The sequence below is a fragment of the Hyla sarda genome, chromosome 1 (genome assembly GCF_029499605.1).
Source record: "Hyla sarda isolate aHylSar1 chromosome 1, aHylSar1.hap1, whole genome shotgun sequence".
NCBI classification, from domain to species: Eukaryota; Metazoa; Chordata; class Amphibia; order Anura; family Hylidae; genus Hyla; species Hyla sarda.
In genome coordinates this window covers 97,980,369-98,002,684 of record NC_079189.1, presented here as the reverse complement: position 1 = coordinate 98,002,684, position 22,316 = coordinate 97,980,369, and the positions used below count along the sequence as shown (strand labels likewise).

The 22,316-nt window shown below is 44.7% G+C and overlaps 1 protein-coding gene across 1 annotated transcript in view; it reads left to right on the top strand.

The window, feature by feature from the left end:
- The first annotated feature begins 259 nt into the window (after nt 1-259).
- Nucleotides 260-22,316, top strand: part of LOC130356691 (rho GTPase-activating protein 7-like) — a 219,331-nt gene continuing 197,274 nt past the window's right edge. Inside the window, exon 1 of the mRNA XM_056558568.1 lies at nt 260-297. The gene's annotated coding sequence lies outside the window, so the exon portion shown is untranslated. The remainder of the gene's footprint in view (nt 298-22,316) is intronic.

Sequence of the window (22,316 nt, the reverse complement as noted above, 5' to 3'; positions counted from 1 at the left end):
CGTATGAGGGTGAACATGCTGTCACACTTCTGCTCCTTCTTCTCCTCTATGCTATGGATGGAGCTGTGCACTGAACCATTCTCCTTCTCGATGCTGCAGAGAGCTGGGGAGGTGTGAGGGTGTGTGGCCTCCCCTCAGCCAATCACAGCAGCTCACTCACTGCTCGCTCTCCTCTGCGCTCTGTGTTCGGAGATCTTAACACAGGGAGTGCACACAGGCTTGTAAAGACTCCCCCTCACTTCCTGTATTCCGACTGAGACGCTAATGTTGCCAACGCTGGAAAGACCATAGTAACAGGTGTGGGACATTTTATGAGGACCTCTAGTGGTCACTTTTATAGGAGCAGTTTTCTAAAGGAAACTGTGGGAAAACAATATGAAATAATATTTTCTATAGCTCTATTGTTTTTAAAAATATAGTTTTGGTGATAGTGGCCATGTAACTTTTAATCCACTGCTAAAATAAATAAATAAAGGGAACACATAAACAACACAATGTAACTCCAAGTCAATCACACTTCTGTGAAAACACACTGGGGGAGATTTATCAAAACCTGTGCAGAGAAAAAATTGTCTCCCTTAGCAACCAATTAGATTTCTTATTTCATTTTGCAGAGGCCTGTGAAAAATGAAAGAAGCGATCTGATTGGTTGCTATGGACAACTCAGCAACTTTTCCTCTGGAGAGGTTTTTATAAATCTCCCCCACTGTCCACTCAGGAAGCAACACTGATTGACAATCAATTTCTCATTCTGTTGTGCAAATGGAACAGACAACAGGTGGAAATTATAGGTAATTAGCAAGACATCTCCAATAAAGGAGTGGTTCTGCAGGTGGTGACCACAGACCACTTCTCAGTTTCAATGCTTTCTGGTTGATGTTTTGGTCACTTTGGAATGCTGGCGGTGCTTTCACTCTAGTGGTAGCATGAGACGGAGTCTACAACCCACACAAGTGGATCAGGTAGTGCAGCTCATCCAGGATGGCACATCAATGCGAGCTGTGGCAAGAAGGTTTGCTGTGTCTGTCAGTGTAGTGTCCAGAGCATGGAGGCGCTACCAGGAGACAGGCCAGTACATCAGGAGACATGGAGGAGTCCGTAGAAGGGCAACAACCCAGCAGCAGGACCGCTACCTCAGCTTTGGTGCAAGGAGGAGCAGGAGGAGCCCTGCCAGAGCCCTGCAAAATGACCTTCAGCAGGCCACAAATGTGCATGTGTCAACTCAAATGGTCAGAAACAGACTCCATGAGGGTGGTATGAGGGCCCGACGTCCACAGGTGTGGGTTGTGCTTACAGCCCAACACCGTGCAGGACTCTGGAGATGCCGTGGAGAACGTTCTGCTGCCTGCAACATCCTCCAGCATGACCGGTTTGGCAGTGGGTAGGTAATGGTGTGGGGTTGCATTTCTTTGGAGGGTCGCACAGCCCTCAATGTGCTTGCCAGAGGTAGCCTGACTGCCATTAGGTATCGAGATGAGATCCTCAGACCAATTGTGAGACCATATGCTGGTGCGGTTGGCCCTGGGTTCCTCCTAATGCAAGATAATGCTAGACCTCATGTGGCTGGAGTGTGTCAGCAGTTCCTGCAGGAGGAGGGCATTGATGCAATGTACTGGCCCGCCCCTTCCCCAGACCTGAATCCGATTTTTAAGGACAGTACATCCAAGTTGGATCAGCCTGTAGTGTGGTTTTCCACTTTGATTTTGAATTCGACTCCATAGCCAGACCTCTATGGGTTCATATGTTTGATTTCCATTGATAATTTTTGTGTGATTTTGTTGTCAGCACTATGCAAAGACGAAAGTATTTCATATGATTAGTTCATTCATTCAGATCTGGGATGTGTTATCTTAGTGTTACCTTTATTTTTTTGAGCAGTGTAATATTCTTAGGATAAAATATATGTATCTAATTTTTTTTTAACCCCTTAAGTACGCAGCCCTTTTTCACCTTAAGGACTGAGCCCTTTTTCGCAATTCTGAGCACGTTCACTTTACGAATTAATAACGCGAAAACGCTTTTATCGAATATTCTGATTCTGAGATAGTTTTTTCGTGACATATTCTACTTTATTTTGGTAGTAAATTTTCGGCGTTACTTGCATCCTTTTTTGGTGAAAAATCCCCAAATTTCATGAAAATGTTGAAAATGTTGCATTTTTCTAACTTTGAAGCTCACTACTTCTAAGGAAAATGGATATTCACAATAAATTTTATTTTTCTTCACAAATACAATATGTCCACGTTATGTTGGCATCATAAAATGGACATATTTTTGCTTTTTGAAAAAATTAGAGGGCTTCAAAGTAGAGCAGCAATTTTCAAAAAATGTCATGAAAATTGCTAAATCTGAAGGGACAGATGTTACAGAACTACAACTCCCAGCATGCCTGGGCAGTCGAGGCATGCTGAGAATTGTAGATTGGCAACATTTGGAGGGCTACCGTTTGGGCACCACTGTAACAGTGGTCTCCAAACTGTGACCCTCCAGATGTTGCAAAACTACAACTCCCAGCATGCCCAGACAGCCTTTGGCTGTCTGGGCATGCTAGGAGTTGCAGTTTGGCCTTCCTAGTGGTTGCCACAGTAAAGATCGTTTTACTTTCACTTTCAATTCCCCCCCACCGTCGTTTCCCTACCTGATCCAGCAGGCTCCAGCGAAGATCCCGGGTCCCCAGGCATCTTCTCCTGCAGGTACGGCCTCCATCTTCTTCCCAGATCCCCTCAACATCCCCTCCATTCTGACTAATGGCAGGGGATAGGAGGAGACCGCAGCTCTGCGACCTCACTCCTATTCCTTAGGCTGATCGGGGCTGTTGCTGACAACTCTGATCAGCCTTATTTTCCGGGTGATCGGATCACCTGAGACCCGATCAGCCCGGAATTGGAGAAAATCGCATGTCTGAATTGACATGCAATTTTTTCCGATCGCCAACATGGGGGGGTCTCAGGACCCCCCTGGGTGATGTGTCGGGGTGCCTGCTGAATGATTTCAGCAGGCATCCGGCTCCGGTCCCCAACCGGCTAGCGGTGGGGACCAGATTTCCCACGGGCGTATGGATACGCCCTGTGTCCTTAAGGACTCGGAATGCAGGGCGTATCCATGCGCCCTGTGTCCTGAAGAGGTTAAATCAAACAAAAGGAAAGGTGTGCAAAAAACACCATGCGCCACCTACACCAAGTATTGATGTGATGCAAAAACCTCTAAAAGGTGGAAGGGAACAACATATGGTCCATTTTAACCAGTGGGGGGTAAAAACTTGCCCTATTAATTCCCTTCTTGGCAAGTGTTACTCGCCCTAAAAAGGGTAGCCCCACACAGGAACCTCTCCCTATTTCCACCTAAAAACCCTGCTATTTCCCAGGGTTTTTAGGTAGAAAAAAGGAGAGGTTCCTGTTTGGGGCCACCCTTTTTAGGGCGAGTAAAACTTGCCAAGAAGGGAATTAATACGGTGAGAGTAGGGCATACAGGGTCACTTTTTATCCCCCACCTATTAGAATGGACCCTACGTTGTTCCCTTCCACCTTTTAGAAGTTTTTGCATCACATCAAGACTTGGTGTAGGTGGCACATGATGTTTTCTGCACACCTTTCCTTTTGGTTGATTTAAAAAAAAAAATTGGGTCCATATATTTTATCCTAAGAATATTATTAAAAGTTACGTTTTAGCTAATGCATACCCTCAATACTTACTTTTGCACACCAACACTTTGACAAATGAGACGGTTTCTTCTGCCCACCTACCTCAGCTACTATTCTGAGCCTGCCACCCGCCTGATGACACACCTCTGATGCCAAGCGCTCCTTCTTTCACCCACCTTTATCAGCGGGTACTAGTATTGCCACTCACCGCACCACTCTTTCACCTGGTCACTTTCAGGACTCCTGATGCTGCTGCCACCTCCAGGCTGTGTCATTGTGCCGCCATATGGTCTACCTCCATATGCTACCTCCAGGCTCTGATGCTACCTCCAGGCTCTGTCATTGTGCAGCACTGCAGCCTGCATTGGCTGCCGCCACCTCCAGGCTGTGTTATTCTGCTGCCAAATTGTCTATTTCTGCTGCTGCCACCTCCAGGCTCTGTCATTGTGCCACTCTGCAGTCTATATAGGTTGCTGCCACCTCCAGGCTGTGTCATTCTGCCACCATATTGTCTCCTCATGCTGTCGCCACCTCCAGGCTGTGTCATTCTGCCGCCATATGGTTTCCTCATGCTGCTGCCACCTCCAGGCTGTGCCATTCAGCCACCATATGGTCTCCTCATGCTGATGCCACCTCCAGGCTTTGTCATTGTGCATCTCTTTGGCCTACATAGGCTGCGGCCACCTCCAGGCTGTGTCATTCTGCCGCCATTTGGTCTCTTCATGCTGCCACCAATTCCAGACTGTGTCATTCTGTCACCATATGGTCTCCTCATACTGCCGCCACCTCCAGGCTCTGTCATTGTGCCGCTCTGTGGCCTAAATAGGCTGCCACTGTTAGGATTCGGCAGGCTGGAGGTGGATCCTCTGTGTCAGAGAGGGATTGGCGTGGACCATGCCGGTGGACCGGTTCTAAGTTGCTACTGGTATTCACCAGAGCCCGCCGCAAAGCGGGATGGTCTTGCTGCTGCGGTAGCAACCAGGTCGTATCCACCGGTAATGGCTCAGCCTCTCTGACTGCTGAGACAGGCGCGGTACAGAAGGACAAGGCAAGAGCAAGGTCAGACATAGCAAAAGGTCAGGGCAGGCAGCAAGGGTCGTAGTCAGGGGCAACAGCAGAAGGTCTGGAACACAGGCTTGGGACATACACAAAGTGCTTTCACTGGCACAAGGCAACAAGATCTGGCAATGCAGGGAAGGGGAAGTGATGTTATAAAGGCGTGGAGCAGGTGGGAGTTAATTACAGTGATTGGGCCAGGCACCGATCAGTGGTGCACTGGCCCTTTAAACCTTAGAGAGCTGGCGCGCGCGCCCTAGAGAGCAGAGCCGCGCATGCTAGGATGTGACAGCTGGGGACCGGGACAGGTAAGTAGCTTGGGATGCAATTCGCGAGCGGGCGCGTCCCGCTATGCGAATCGCATCCCCGCCGGCAGTGTCAGTTCAGCGCTCCCGGTCAGCGGGTCTGACCAGGGCGCTGCAAAGAGGAGAACGCCGCGAGCGCTCCGGGGAGGAGCAGGGACCCGGAGTTCTCGGCATAACAGTACCCCCCCCCCTTAGGTCTCCCCCTCTTTTTGTCTGCTTGTCCCTTCAAATGAGACGAGAACATTGGGAGCGACTCTTGAGTTTCCTTCCGGAAGAAAGAGAAGTCCATAGTAGCTTCATCAGCGGCAGGCAATCCAGAAGAAGTGGGGAGGGGGGGGGGCAGAGGGTGAAGCTTGCCACGGAGCAGAGTGTTACCAGGAAGGGGGCTATGAGGAGGCAAAATCTCAGCTTGCTTTTTGCTGAAAATATCCTGGTAAGCCTTGGGAGGGGCCGGTAAGGGTGGAACCTCAGGAGTTAGACAAGTGGGAGCAGATGTGAGGCATCGTTTGTGACAAGAGGAACCCCAATTTTTGATCTCCCCGGTGGTCCAGTCAAGGGTGGGAGAATGACGTTGGAGCCATGGCAGACCGAGGAGGACTTCAGAGGTGCAGTTGGGCAGAACAAAAAATTATATTTTTTCGTGATGCAGTCCAATGCTCATAAGCAGAGGTTCTGTGTGGTAACGCACAGTGCAGTCCAATTTTTCTCCGTTGACAAAAGAAATGTAGAGCGGCTTGACAAGATTGGTTACTGGGATGCTGAACCTATTAACAAAAGAGGCCAAAATAAAATTTTCAGCAGAACCAGAGTCCAAGAAGCCCACAGCTGAGAAGGAGGAGTTGGCAGAAGAAGAAATCCACACAGGCACAGTGAGATGTGGAGAAGCAGAAGTCACACAAAGGGACGCCACTCCCATATGAACAGGGTGCGTGCGTGCGTTTCCCAGACGCGGAGGACAAATAGGGCACTAGGAAATGTTCGGTACTAGCGCAATACAGGCATAAGTTTTTATCTCTGCGACGAGACCTCTCTTCATGGGTCAGACGAGACCGATCCACTTGCATAGTCTCCTCGGCGGGAGAGAGGTGCCCAGATATCAAGGTCCTTTTCCTGGCGGAGCTCCTGGTGTCTTTCAGAAAAACGCTTGTCGATGCGGGTGGCCAAAAGGATAAGTTCAGACAGGTAAGCTGGAATTTCTCGTGCGGCCAGTACATCTTTGATGTTGCTGGATAAGCCTTTCTTGAACCTCAGCGGGATTCATGGCCAGATCTACTGTTCACACTGGGACACAGAACCAGGATACCAAACAGGAATATAAAATACAGAGCACAGGTAACAGGATCCGGCAATGCAGGGAAGGGGAAGTGATGTTATAAAGGTGTGGAGCAGGTGGGAGGTAATTACAGTGATTGGGCCAGGCACCAATCAGTAGTGTACTGGCCCTTTAAATCTTAGAGAGCTGGCACGCGCGCGCCCTAGGGAGCGGAGCCGCGCGCGCCAGGACTCGACAGTTGGGGACCGGGACAGGTAAGTAGCTTGGGATGCGATTCGCGAGCGGGCGCGTCCTGCTATGCGAATCGCATCCCCGCCGGCAGTGTCAGTGCAGCGCTCCGGGCCAGCGGGTCTGACCGGGGCACTGCAGAGAGGAGAATGCCGCGAGCGCTCTGGGGAGGAGTAGGGACCCGGAGCGCTTGGCGTAACAGCCACCATCTCCAAGCTGTTTCATTCTGCGGCTATATGGGCTCTTCATGCTGCTGCCACCTCCCGGCTCTGTCATTGTGCCGCCATATGATCTTATGCTGCTGGTTGCACATTAAATTTGTTAATCTCTTTAACATCTTCAATTGACATTTAACAAATCTCTTTAATCTCTTCAAATGTGATACCATATGGTCTCCTGACCTTGCTGCCACATCCAGATGCTCGTGGCAGTGAGTCTAATAGCGACGCCTGTAATCTGCATGTCAAAATGGATAAAAGTATTATTTCACTTCCACAGCACACTCCCTTTGAGTGTTTCAACAAGGCAAAGTGTTCTACAACCCTATAGAGGCTTTCTGTAGCCCGGAAATAGCTGTTTTTAATAGTGTTTCATTGCGCATTTATTCAGATCGAACCAAATGTGTTTTCGGAAAATTTGGCAAATTGGCCGAATCCAATTTTTCAAAAAATTTGCTCGTCTCTAACTGTCTTATAGTGTAAAATTTGTATTTTAAGTATTAAACAACTTTCATTTATCTGATGCCTATTTGATTCACAACATATTTTTTAACTATTTACCAAAAGAGCCCTAAAGTCTTTGCCACTAGTTGTCTTACTTCTCCGCAATCTTCCGTTCACTGCCCATTAACAGGCTTTGCCTATCTGTAGTAACAGGGAGACCAGGATCAAACACAGTAAGAAGAGGTGGGACTTAGCTGGTACTATGTGCAGGGGAGGGGGAGTGCATTCCTGGGTTGTGTACCTTTGAGCCTGTATCTGCTTTGTATGCATTTCTTTGAAGGAGAAAAATCTGTTATAATGAAAAAAAAACTTTAAGAAATAAAATAAAGAGAGAAACATTCCTGTGAATTATATGTGATATCTGTATAGGTTACTTAAACATCTTAGCTGTTGAATCTTCACATCTAACTTTACATCCCATATAATGCAATCATACAGTTTATTTTATTATGGAAACAGTGTCATCCTAGATGGCATGGACAAGGTAGTCCTAGAGCTAATATACTACATAATAAAATTATCTACTTTTAGTGAGTAAATGGTTCTCTGTAGAGACAGAGAAAGGAAATAGTTTAATAAAAGAGTTTAGTATGCATAGGAAATGTAAGAAGGAGGCTAAATAGTCTTTGGAAAGAATGAGTTATTCTGTAGTTATGATTATGACTAATTCTACAAATTTGACCTTGCTTTTGGAATAACCCATAACTGATGTAATGAAGGGGATGTACAGATTATTGGACATTATTGTCATAGACCTTTCCAGAGTTGTGGTCTAAACATATATTTAACATTCTAAAACAAGCTGGTTTCCATCAGTAATTTTAAGATCAGATCAGCAACTTATACCGAACTTTCCTGGACTGTATATCTGGCATTTTTTTTTTTTTTTTTGCCTTGTTGGAATTATAATGTTGGTCGTCTTTGTGGTGTGTTTTGAAGGTGCTAACCCTCCAGAATCCCAACAGCTCATGTTTAAGGATTTCCCATGAAGTAAACACCTGTGACCATTACTAATGTAGTGATATATTAAGTCATCTGTTCAGTTCTAAGGAATTTCTGAAATCATGACCTCTACAGAGTGATGGAAGACTACAGTTTAGAAATTATTGGGGAGCTTACGAAAACCTGTGCAGAAGAAAAGTTCTCCAGTTGCCTATAGCAAGTAGCAACCCATCATAGATTGCAGGGACTGGCAATGTGGGAAGAGAGGACACAGACCTTAGAGGGGACACATGTGGGATATGCTATTGGTGTATGGGAAAAAAAAACAACTATCCTGGACTGAACTTTAAAGTAGGTGAGGAGGGGGAAGGGACACATTTGGGGAGATTTATCAAAACCTGTCCAGAGGAAAAGTTGTTAAGCTGCCCATAGCAACCAATCAGATCGCTTCTTTCATTTTTAACAAGGACATTGCAAAAAGAAAGAAGTGATCTGATTGGTTGCTATGGGCAACATAGCAACTTTTCCTCTGGACAGGTTTTGATAAATCTCCCCCATTGTTTTTTGGCATAACAGATTTAAAAACTTTAATTCCTCTAAGGCCCCTTTCACACTATAAAAATTAATCCGTAATGAACGTCCGTCATAAAAATCTTAAAAATCAGCCGTTAAGCGGCCATTAGAAAATCCCATTATATTCTATGGGATTTTTCTAATAGCCTTTTTAACCCGTTATCACCCGTTATTAATAACGGCCGTTATTTTGTGACAGGTGAATGAACGGAAGAAATAGTGCATGCACTATTTCCCCCGTTACTATCGCCCGTCACAAAATAACGGCCATTATTAATAACGGGTGATAATGGGTTAAAACGGCTATTAGAAAAATACCATAGACTATAATGGGATTTTCTAACGTCCGTTAGGGATTTTCTAATGGCCGATTTTCAAGATTTTTATGTCGGACGTTCATTATGGATGAATTTTTATAGTGTGAAAGGGGCCTAAACTGTACAGAGGAAACCATGTGGACACCTAGGGTCTTTAGACTTAATTCTCATTGGTTGAACATTATTTCCAGGAAGGGCCTTATTTAAATAGAATTGTAACAATTTATCATCAGCTAGTATACATACAGTGTGGGATGCCCTAAAGGCATTTCTTAGGGGTTTGTTGTACAGGGAGATTAGCTTTAAAAATAGTTGTTTAGAGTAGAAGAAAATTATTAAATTCTTAATATTAATGAAAATGAAGCACAACAGATGTTTTTTTTTTTTTTTTTTTTCCAAATCAGAAACAATGCATCGAAAAAAGCAAAGCTAATAAAAATGTCAGCAAATATTGTTAGAACTCAAAAGAGTTGTAAGGAAATAATACCATTACAAACAATTAACAGTAAGTGGTAGAAAAAAAATTCCGGGTGATCGGCGCAATCCGCATGATTTACATAAATGCAAAGTATACTGGTAAAAATCCAAAAGTTCTTTTATTTGCTTGCATCAGACGCGTTTCGAGGTTTCATACCTCTTTTTCAATGACTATAGCAGTGATACACATTACATTACATGGTGTTATATGTATAGGTGGCAAAAGGTGCCAAAATTAGTGGCCGGTGTCTAACTGTTTCGATGTCATAGATGTGCTGTTCACTGACGTGTGTCAGTTGTAGTCATGTGTATCAACAGTTTGTGAGTTCATTCATAAATTAATTCATAAAACATCAATTTATTTCTAAAGAACAATCTAAAATACTTTTACATGTAAAAAGCCTTGCAGGGAGACTGGTTGTAGAATATAAAACAGCGGGATAGATAATATTCATATGTGCGCTGTGTGTAGGTGTCTTTTGGGGGACTGTAGTGCTGCAACTTAGCGCAGTATACAGTATCCACATGTTAAGTTGCAGTGCTACAGTCCCCCAGTCCAGGGAAACAGCCCGACATCAGCTGCTCCGCTCGTACACAGACAGCAACACAAGTAATTTTAAAAGACACCTACACACAGTGCACATATGAATATTATCTATCATGCTGTTTTATATTCTACAACCAGTATACATTTGCGAACATGTATACTGTCTAAAGTACGCATAGACTAAGTCAGTACCAAGATACAGCACAAATGCACTTTCTATGCGGGACTATATGTGATATATAAAATCTTAGACATATAAGGGCATTTTTGTACAGCATATCCCATACTTAATGGTGTAAATCACAATATATGGACACCAGTATCCATCCTAAAAAGACAGCTGGATACACACAATGCACATTTGCACAATTACCCCTTATCTAAAAAACGCATAAAAAACGCACATAAAGAGAAGATATACGGTGCACTACAAGCAACTTGGGCGGTCTATTAAGCTTTCACAAGGAGAAAATATTGTGCAGTTTTTAAAGTAACAAATAAAAGTTGAGTTTTAAAAGGTTCCCTTTTGTTCTATCCTGTATTTAATGTATTGGGAGACCTCCACTATACCTTGGTTTACATAACCGGTCAGAGTGATATATATATATATATATATATATATATATATATATATATCACCATGTAATGTAATGTGTATCACTGCTATAGTCATTGAAAAAGAGTTATGAAACCTCGAAACGTGTCTGACGCAAGCAAATAAAAGAACTTTTGGATTTTTACCAGTATACTTTGCATTTATGTACATCATGCGGATTGCGCCGATCACCCGGAAATTTTTTTCTACCACTTACTGAATCTACCTATCGAGTGTGAAGAGGATACCTTCGAAACACCCGGACGGCTGCACCGCTACCCTGATAATTCTGAATACATCAAAAGGCTCTTAAGATTGCTGTGTGCCAAACACAACCTTACAAGGTGAGTGATCCACCTATGCGACTCACCTGTAGCACCAACAGTACAAAACATACTGCCCAATGAGAAGCTCTGTCTTGTGTTTTTTCCTACTGTAGTATCAAACAATTAACAGTATGACAACCCACCAACCAGAAATAATAAAACATGAAGTCTTTAAAGGGAACCAATCATCAGATTTTAGCATATATATATATATATATATATATATATATATATATATATATATAAAAAGCTTGGCAATGCGTTATGTATGCTAAAATTATTATCCTCACCATCCCCGGGGGACGTTTGTGCCCCAGGGATGGTGAAGATATTAAGTTATAATGTCCCCCCTGGCCACCGGGCAAGTAGTCCCCTGGGCGGGGACTTACAATTACCAGCTCCATTCGCTGCGGCCGTGGCCCAACCCCGACGGCTTGACTGACGGCTCGCATCACCGCTGCCTAAGTAGACGGAGTAGAGCAGTGACACGAGCTGTCATTCAAGCCCCTGGGGATGGTGGGGATAATGATTTTAGCATATATAATGCATTGCCAAGCATAATATATGCTAAAATATGCTGATTGGTCCTCGTTAACTTCACTTCTAAATTTTATAAATTGAAAGGGGACACTAGGAATGACCAAAGTGACTGTTTTTAAGAGAAAGTTTGCCTGAAATAAGTCTGGATCAAAAAGGTAATATAAACAATCCTATTATTCTATTAGAACTAATAGAAGCATTGGGAACATTCCAGGGTCACTCGTCACCAGGATCAGATGGGCCTCTGTTCGAAGTTTACAAATAATTTTGTCGTTTTCCCCTCTACTAAGTGTCATTTATAAATCTTGTAGAGTAGAACATTTGAGATAAAGGAAAATATAATTCTCATTCCAAAAAAAAGTGACCTTATGAGGTTAGAGGCATATCGGCCAATTTCATTGCTAAACATTGACGTCAAGATTTTGGCTAACGTGCTGTTGGTGATATTAGTCAATGTGATAAGTGGAATAATTGGCCAAGAGCAAATGGGATTCATTCCTAAGCGATCCATGTTTGGCAATATAAAAAGGGTGTTTTTGAATATTTATTCAGAGAGACTGAGCTCTGGTTCCATCCTGTTCCTAGATGTCATGAAAGCCATTATCAGGGTGGAATAGGGAATTCTTGGAAAGATTTGCGAAAGCTTCGGTTTGGGAGGTCAATTCTTAAACTGGGTCAAATTGCTTTGTAACCACCCAATAGCAAGGCTAATGTAAAATGGTAAGATGGCAGATCCATTTGAGTTAAGCAGAGGAACCAGAAAGGGATGTCCATTGTCCCCTTTCTTATTTGCCTTCAACATCGAACTTTTAGCCCAGGCAAACAAGGAAATAGAAGATTTTGGCCTTAGGGGGGAAAACTATCAAATCCTCTTTTCTGCCTCCTAAACATTACCTAATCCCCAGATCAGGCAGGGCATCCTTCAGGACTGCAGAGGTTTTGGACTACATACCCCACAATGCTTTGGCAGCATTTTTGCCGTAAGAGCATCATGAAAGATGTAATTCAAAACAATTGCAGTAACGAAGGCTGCCTATGCTTGATCTAGATGCCAATTTCTCCTGTTGACCTCCTTTTGGGGAAAAAAAATAAACTCGGTTGAGGTACACCTAAACACCTATAATATGTCCAGATGGTTAAAGAAACTTTTTTTCCCCCAAGACTTTGCTGAATAAGTTATTTCTAATCTATGAATCTAACCTTCATGAATGTATTTTATCCATTTGCTCTAAAATATTACAGTATTATCGTGCCCTGTCTTTTACCTCTTACTAATAACAACACATTTTTATTCATGAAACGTCTAGGTCTAACTTACCTTGGGCTGACATGAAAGACAATGTGTATTTAGCTAAAGAAAATAATTGAAGAGCTTATACTGGTTAAGGCATTTAGTGTAACAAGATAACTATATTACAATGGTGATATTGTTAAAAGCGATATCGAACTTTTCTATATAGATTTAAAGATATTGCATACCAGGGCCATACTGAAATAAAAACTGCATTGTTTCATTAAATATGGCTACATTACAGATCCAGAATTTGAAAAAGCTGTTAAAACAACTTTATTATTGTCAATCTTGCTGGTTTCAAAGGCGACTTTACTATATTTTGAACAATCGTGGCAGTCAATGTAAGTCATTTTGGAAATATGAGAAAGAAAATGGTTTACTAAGCAAAAATCTGCAGAATAATTCTCTGTTCAGGAATACCAGTAGAAGACTGCCACTTGCCAAAAAAAATACCAAGTATAAAAAAAAAGAGGAAGAATGCATCACTTAGGTATGAATAGAATATTTATACTCTTCAGTCTGGCCGCAGTCTTTTCTGTCTAATCTTCTAAATTAACTTAGTTTTGCCAATAATGGCATATTGGTTGTAATTCATTTGGGGAGGAGAATGGGAAATCAAGGTATTAAAGTGAAATGGGCTTCCTCTCCTGTATTTCTATTTATTTATATGATTCTTTAGGATGACCCACCATTTTTAGGATCACTGTCTGCTTCACTCCCAGATGATCATCACAAATATGGCCATGTAGCCTATGACTAAAGCAGAATGATAACTTGAGGTTTCTGGGCACCAATGCAAAGCCTGTAATAGGGTCTCCCATCTACCACATGCTTATTAAAATACTGGTGTAACAGATGGGCACTTGGGTCTTATCAAGCATTGCTGTATTTGTATCCACTATAGCTATGCGCTGGGGTGGAAACAGATCAATAGCAAGTTTTGGCTTAAATATTTAAATAACTAAATAAATAGTTTGTGATGACTCGCTCTTGCAGACAGGAGTGGTTGCAGTATAGAAGCACAGAAACATGACTTTTCAAATCAAAGTTCAGTGTTTTATTCACACTTGGCAAACAGTCTTAAATGCAGATCAAAGAAAAAGTAACAAAAGTCCACCTGCGTTCCTTAGGTGTTTGTTCACACCTGAGTCCATGCCATGTGGCATCAAGCAAGTCTTTTCCAAGCCTCCATGCAATCTGCTCACCAGCTTCCACACTCCACAAGAAAGACACCCCCTGAGGAAGCACTTTAGAAGTGAAACGATCGTTGGGGTTGGTAGGTATGGTCTGGCATTCTTGATTAGGCATTGGGCTCTGTTTTCTTCCAATTGACTTATGTTCGTCATAGTCTCATACTGAGGTTCCCTTGCATTCATAACCCTTATTGCCATTTATTTATGTGATCACTCTGCTTTATGACTTATACCTGCCTTTCCATGGTGATTCAGTGCCTTTTTTATGCATTCTGCACTTTTCTATGTATATTTTTAACTTTGTGAATTTAATAAAGTATATGGATTTATAATGATTTTATGTTTTTGTGTGCACTGTTTGGTACATGTTTTCGGCGTTCCTACTCCACAAGAAAGATCTCAAAACTCAGCTCTCTGGCAGTGTGAGCTACAACATGCAAATCCCCCTCAGCTGGTGGAGCAGCTTGCTTTTAAGACCAACAAAAGACGGCCTGGATTCTGGGGAATGGCCCCCACCCAACACTTGACCATTCCCAGTAAGAGCCATCCCGGATTGGCTATGCAGCCATACTACAGCAACAGTGTCAGTCTGTATCGCAGCACGGACACTGGACACATACCGATCATCAACCACAATGTCCTTTACCTTCTCACATACCCCCCTTGTGAAACAGTGGACTCGTGATAGGGCATCGGCATTGCATAGCAACCGACTTGCCCTGTATTCAACCCTAAACTTGAAATTCTGCAAGGACAAAAACCACCTGGTGACCCTGGCATTTTTTTCCTTGGCTTGGCACATCTACTTAAGGGGGAATGATCTGTCATGAGACGAAACTTCCTCCCCAACAGATAATAGCGGAGAGACTCGAGTGCCCACTCAATGGCCAGGCACTCTCTCTCTACTATACTATACCTGGTCTCTGCTGGGGTCAGTTTACAGCTGAGAAAAACAAAGGCATGCTCTTCCCCGTTTACTTCCTTGGAGAGTACAGCACCGAAACCTACCTCAGAGGCAACGGTCTGTACCACAAATTCCCTTTTGAAGTCGGGTGTCATCAACACCGGAGACCCACATAGGGACGACTTCAAAGCGGAAAACGCCTGCTCTGCATGTTCGTTCCAACACACCCTTATGGACTTGTGTGCCTTCCTCCGTGTGCCTTCCTTCCTTTTTTTAAGGCCTGCTTTCACTGTAGCAAAATGGGGAATGAATCTCATATAGTAACCCACCATTCCCAGAAACAACTTCACCTGTTGGGTAGTGACAGGTTGTGGCCAATTCTGGATGGCCTTTATTTTGTTTACCTGGGGTTTGACAACTCCACGCCCAATGACATACCCCAGGTATTTGATCTCTTGTTACCCTATGGCACATTTTTTGGTGTTAACAGTTAACCTGGCCTTCCTAAGGGAGTCTACCACTGCCTGCACTTTTGGAAGGTGACTTTCCCAGTCTGTACTGTGTAAGGAACTGTCCTTGTGGATAGCTCTGGGATCGTCCTGGTCACTGCCACGGGACACGTTTCCTTGCAATAACTCAGCTGATAACAGTTGAGGTTAGAAGTCTGACACCTCGCCAGCTTTATTTATACAGGTTGCAGGCAAAAACAAACATAACACAGGAACAAAATAAAATCCTAAACAGTTACTGACTGTTCACTGATCACTGACTACAACTCTCAGCATGCCCTGCCTACTAACTGATGAGCTACCCACATCCAGTAAAACATGTGCCACCTGCAACCTGTTTACTCACAGTTCACACCGTCACTTGGGCCACTCACAGCTCTGGCTATGTGCTTCCCCCAACAGGGCCGTGTCTCCCCCTTACAGTGACTTGCTGTTTCCTAGGGAGAGCACAGATCACACTGAATCTCTTCCTTTTGAAGACCTCCCCTCTCTGCTGCCTGATTACTTAGGCCCCAGGTGAAAGATTCACCCTTTCCTTGCCACTTTATCACAACTGTGAATGATGATGTCTTCCAGATAGGCTGAGGCATACCGACGATGTGGCAGGAGTAGAATATCCATTAGGCTTTGAAATGTAGTGGGAGCACCATGTAGACCAAAGGGTAGCACCTTGTACAGGAACAAACCTTCTGGTGTGACAAAGGCTGTTTTCTCTTTGGCAGCCTCCGTCAAGGGTACCTGCCAGTACCCTTTTGTGAGGTCCAAAACAGAAAAATACTGAGTCTGTTCTAGCTTCTCTATAAGCTCATCAACTCAGGGCATGGGCTATGCATCAAACTTGGAAACCTCATTAAGTTTGCAGAAATCATTACAGAACAGCAACGTACCATCTGGTTTGGATATTAAGACTATCGGACTGGCCCACTCACTCTTCGACTCTTCGATGACATCCAATTTTAACATCTATTGTACTTCTTCCGAAATGGCTTGTCACCGCGACTCAGGTACCCGGTATGGTTTCAACCCTGTACGTCACCTCCCCTACCTTTTCAATCACTTTGTAGGGACCTTGCCACCTAGCCAGAAAATTACTGTCATGTCTGTATTGGTCTGTGTTGACACACAGCCTATTGGTTTTGCTGTGTGTGAACAGTTTTATGTTTCCTGGTCAGCCAAAAGTTAAAGGGGTACTCCGGTGGAAAACTAATTTTTTTAAATCAACTGGTGCCAGAAAGTTAAACAGATTAGTAAATTACTTCTATTAAAAATATTAATCCTTCCAGTACTTATTAGCTGCTGAATACTACAGTGCTCTCTGCTGACATCATGAGCACAGTGCTCTCGTGATTCAGCAGAGAGCTCTGTGTTCCAAAAAGAAAATAATTTCCTCTGTAGTATTCAGCAGCTAATAAGTTCTGGAAGGATTAAGATTTTTTAATAGAAGTAATTTACAATTTTTTTTTAACTTTCTGGCACCAGTTGATTTAAAAAAAAAAAAAAAAAAAAGTTTTCCACCGGAGTACCCCTTTAATGTCTCTGGCTTTTTCAGCTTTAGCTTCTCTTTGCCAATAGCCTTTTGGGTGTGTCTATTTATAGTCATCCCAGCCTAGCCTCAGTGCTGGTAATTATCTTCTTTATATCCTGACTTGCTGTTATGCTGGACATGCTTCTAATGGAGGCTGGTTGAAACTCTTCTTATTTGAGCTTTTAATCTACTATCTCTGTTTTAGCATGAACTTTGTATTTTCTGGTTTTAGCCATGTTATGTGGCATGCTCTTAGTAGATTTTAAGCTGTGTTTGTTTAGTCAATTTTAGGATTTATTTATCCTTTCGTATATGTGTCTGTTCACACGATGTTTTCTCTTTTATTCGTTTATGTGAAGTTCTGTGTTTTATATTTCTGTTTTCCTACTGGGCCAGCATCCTGACCTCGGTGGAGTGTGCTGCTGGCCAGTAGTCTATTTGGATTTATTTTTAATAGCTACTCCTATAGTGGAGTGGATTGTCCAGTTTGTGTGTTCAGTGTGAACAGTGTCCTATATTAGGCATCTCTGTTTCTGCTCAATGGGGACAATCCTGTCTACTGGAGGTGTTCTGAAGGGTTTGCGATTTCTGTCTTGTGGTAAGTGTTCTATAAATATATCCTGTGTATCTGGCATTTCTATTACCTGTCCATGGGGACTTCGTGTCTACTGGAGGTTTTGCATAGGGAATGCGAATATTCCTGATTAGCAATATATCCCTGCTTCTTGTCCATGGGGACTTTGTGCCTTCTGGATGTTCTGGGGGATTATGCTAATTACTGTTTGTTCCTATAGTCTGTTGACTTATCCATTTTCCTGCCTGGTGTTTTGAACGCTACATGTTTATTAGTTCTTTATTCGGATCTCTGGAGTTCTGTGCATGACTACTGATCTATAGTGTCCTCTGTTCACAACTACGGATCTATAGTGTCCTCTGTTCACGACCACTGAGTCCTCTGTTCATGTCCGATGATCTATAGTGTTCTCTGTTCACGACCACTGAGTCCTCTGTTCATGTCCGATGATCTATAGTGTCTTCTGTTCATGTCTCCTGATAGTGTCCTCTGAACTTAATATATTATTGAGCTGTATGTTCCTGTTATGTTTCTGGTTTGTGACCGACTTTTTATTAGTATGTGTTTTTATTAGGCCTCTGCACTTTAGTTCAGGAAGCCCAGTTGTTGATCCACCAGTTAGGGTGGATGGGCAAGTAGGCAGGGAGAGCGGTTTTAGGGTCAGTTTAGTGCTCACTCTCCCAGTCCCCTGGTTGGTCCCTGACACTTACTGTCGACCGTTGGTACCAGAACCAAAACCCGATCCCCTGGGTTAAAATTTCAAACCTGAGCCTGGCGAATATAGACTCTACTCTGGGCTCGCTGAGCTTCCTCCATTGTTCCCTAACTGTTTCCATCCGCTCTTGCAACTGAGTGACATACTTAACCACACTTTTGTGCGGCGTGGACTGTTGTTCCCACACCTCTTTGGCTATGTCTAACAGACCACGCAGATATCTGCCGCACAGTAGTTCAAAGGGGCGAGAACCCAGTAGAGGCCTGGGGCACTTTTCGCACTGCGAACATGAGATAGAGCAGCAAAAGATGCCAATTCTTCCCATCTCTAGCCGCCACACTGAGATCCGTAGCTGTTTTACCTGAGGTAACTTACTGAGCTCTTTCATTACCTTTGACATAAACGGGGTGCCCTGGTCAGTCAACACCTCTTTAGGTTAAGCCCACTCGGGAAAACATATCCATTAGCTCCTTAGCTATGAGTTTGGCCAAGGTATGTTGCAGAGGCATATAGTCAAGGGATTACCAGGATGTGTTGGTGCCCCCTAGCAGCAATGGGCCCACAAGATCCATAGTGATCCGTTCAAACGGGACCTCGATAATCGGGAGGGGGAACAGGGGACTACGGAAATGTGGCTGGGGTATAGTTATTTGGTATGTTGGGCAAGATTCACAATACCTTTCAATGTCCTTATACACGCTGGGCCTGTAAAAACGCAGCAAAATTCTGTCCTGCGTCTTATGCTGGACAAGGTGCCCCCCCAGAACATGTTGGTGGGTTAATTCTAACACAAGCCTCTGATATACTTTAGGCACCACCAATTGTTCCACACTCTCACCCCGTACCTGGTTTACCCAGTACAGCATCCCTTGGTGGACCACAAAACGGTGGTATACAGTCACGGCTCCCAATTGTTGTAGTGCACCTTCTACAATTAATGCATTTTCCCAGGCCCGTGATAGAGCCGGGTCCTGGTGCTGTGCTGTACCAAAATTTTCTCCTGAGACATTGAGGTCTGTCAACTCTGGTCCTGGCGGCAGTTCCTCCACATCTCCTACCATTACACTCAATGGAGACGACACCTCCTCATCCACCGTAGTGGTGGTCACCCCAACTGCTGTCCCTTCTGACTCAGGTTCCCAGGGTTCCAGGATCACCCCTGAGTATTGCCAGTCTATTGGGGACACCCCTGCCTCACGGGTTTGGGGACTCCTGTCTGAGGCCACAAAGACACGAACCCTGGAAAGACTCTCCCAATTATCAACTCATGTGGCAACTTTGTGGCAACGGCCATCTCATGAGTCCACCGGCCAGTCACCGTTGACAAAGTCACCAGGGCAGTAGTAGAGTCTTTCAAGTCCCTGTGAATGCACACCACCACCTCTATACTCGGTGGGCGGTACCAGGTCGGATCTCACCAGGGTCACCATGCTACCAGAATCTATCACGGCCACCATGACACTATCGCCCATCCTCACCTGGCAGAGATGACCTGAGTCCACTGCCCTGGGAATACGGGTAGCACACAGTCTCTGGGCGTACATGGACGGGCAGAGAACATAGGGGACAGTTGGCCCTAACATGTCCAGGTTGTTGACACGCCCAACACAGCTTTCTATAGGGCTTTCTAGCCACCTGGGCAAGGGTGGGGACCTCCTGGGTTTCATAGTGGCCCGACCTCTCCACCAGGTCCACCATCCCAAGTGCATTGCCAGAAGTTACCTGTCCAATCCTGCTTTAGAGGGAATGAGGCAAAGCCCTCCAGAATATATCGGCCAGGAGACAGTCCAGCATAGCGTGGGGACTTAGCACCTCTGGCTGCAGCCATTTTTGCAGGCAGTGCAACAGATCTTAATACTACAGCCTAGCAGGCTCAGCCGGCTTGTATTCACACTGATGAACCCGCTGGGTCCGGACCAACACATTCACCCCGAGTCTTGCCAAGATCTCACCCCTGTCGACCTCATAGTCAACAGCCTGGTTGTCAGGCAAGTTGAAGGATGCCTGCTGGGGTCCAGATGTCAGGAACGGAGCAATGAACTTGGCCCACTGTTCTCGGGGTAACTTCTCCCTCGTGGCCACTTTCTCTAAGACTGCCAGGTAGGTCTCGACATCATCCAAGGGGGTCAACTTGGGGATCACCAACCGTTCAGCTTTCTGGGCATCAAGGGCGTTTTGGGTTGTCACTGCCGCTTGTAGCGCCATTACATGCTGTAGTAACAGCTGGTTGATTTCCTGCTGGTGCTTGTTGGACTCCTGCTGTTGCTTGGTGGACTCCTGCTGGTGCTTGTAAGTTTCCTGCTAGAACCTGTTGATCTCCCGCTGTTACAAGTTGGCCTCCATGAGTGCTTTTATAACAGCCTCGATTTTGGCAACACTGCGATCACTGGAACACTGCTTTGCCTTGACCCACTGGAGAAAACACTCCTGCCGTACTGACAGTCACTTGTCGGCAGGAGCGTTGCCCCTAGCAACAACTCTGACGGGTTATCCCAGGCTTGGTTCTTAGCAACAGAGTACTGCAACTCAATCGCTGACCTCACTGCGTTGCCTGCATCCTCCACCAAATGTGATGACTTGCTCTTGCAGACAGGTGCGGTTGCAGTATAGTGGGACGAGAACAGGACATTTCAAATCAAAGTTCAGTGTTTTATTCACACTTGGCAAACAGTCTTAAATGCAGATCAAAGAAAAAGTAGCAAAAGTCCACCTGCGTTCCTTAGGTGTTTGTTCACACCTGAGTCCATGCCATGTGGCATCAAGCAAGTCTTTTCCAAGCCTCCAGGCACTCTGCTCACCAGCTTCCACACTCCACAAGGAAGATCTCAAAACTCAGCTCTCTGGCAGTGTGAGCTGCAACATGCAAATCCCCCTCAGCTGGCGGAGCAGCCTGCCTTTAAGGCTAACAAATGGCGGCCTGGATTGCGGGGAATGGTCCCTACCCAACACTTGACCATTCCAAGTAAGAGCCGTCCCGGATTTGCTTTTCAGCCATACTACAGCAACAGTGTCAGTCTGCATCGCAGCACAGACACTGGACAATTATCGTCTCTTACTTCACCAAGGCCAGGAGCCTTGGTGACACATACCGACCATCAACCACAATGCCCTTCACCTTCTCACAATATACACTGCTAAAAAATAAAGGAAACACTTAAACAACACAATGTAACTCCAAGTCAATCACACTTTTGTGAAATCACACTGTCAACTCAGGAAGCAACACTGATTGACAATCAATTTCACATGCTGTTGTGCAAATGGATCAGACAACAGACAGAAATTATAGGCAATTAGCAGGATACCCGCAATAAAGAACTCGTTCTGCAGGTGGTGACCACAGACCAATTCTCAGTTCCCATGCTTCCTGGCTGATGTTTTGGCCACTTTTGAATGCTGGCGGTGCTTTCATTCTAGTAGTAGCATGAGACGGAGTCTACAACCCACACAAGTGGCTCAGGTAGTGCAGCTCATCCAGGATGGCACATCAATGTGAGCTGTGGCAAGAAGATTTGCTGTGTCTGTCAGTGTAGTGTCCAGAGCATGAAGGGGCTACCAGGAGACAGGCCAGTAAATCAGGAGGCTGTAGGAGAGCAACAACCCAGCAGCAGGACCACTACCTCCGCCTTTGTGCAAGGAGGAGCAGGAGGAGCCCTGCCAGAGCCCTTTAAAATGACCTCCAGCAGGCCACAAATATGCATGTGTCCACTAAAGCTGTCAGAAACAGACTCCATGAGGGTGGTAAGAAGGCCCGACGTCCACAGGTGGGTGTTTTGCTTACAGCCCAACACCGTGCAGTACGTTTGGCATTTGCCAGAGAACACCAAGATTGGCAAATTCCCCACTGTTTTCCTGTGCTCTTCACAGATGAAAGCAGGTTCACACTGAGCACATGTGACAGATGTGACAGAGCCTGGAGACGTAGTGGAGAACGTTCTGCTGCCTGCAACATCCTCCAGCATGACTGGTTTGGCGGTGGGTCAGTAATGGTGTTGTTAGGATTCGGCAGGCTGGAGGTGTTGTTAGGATTCCTCTGTGTCAGCGAGGGAGTGGCGTGGAC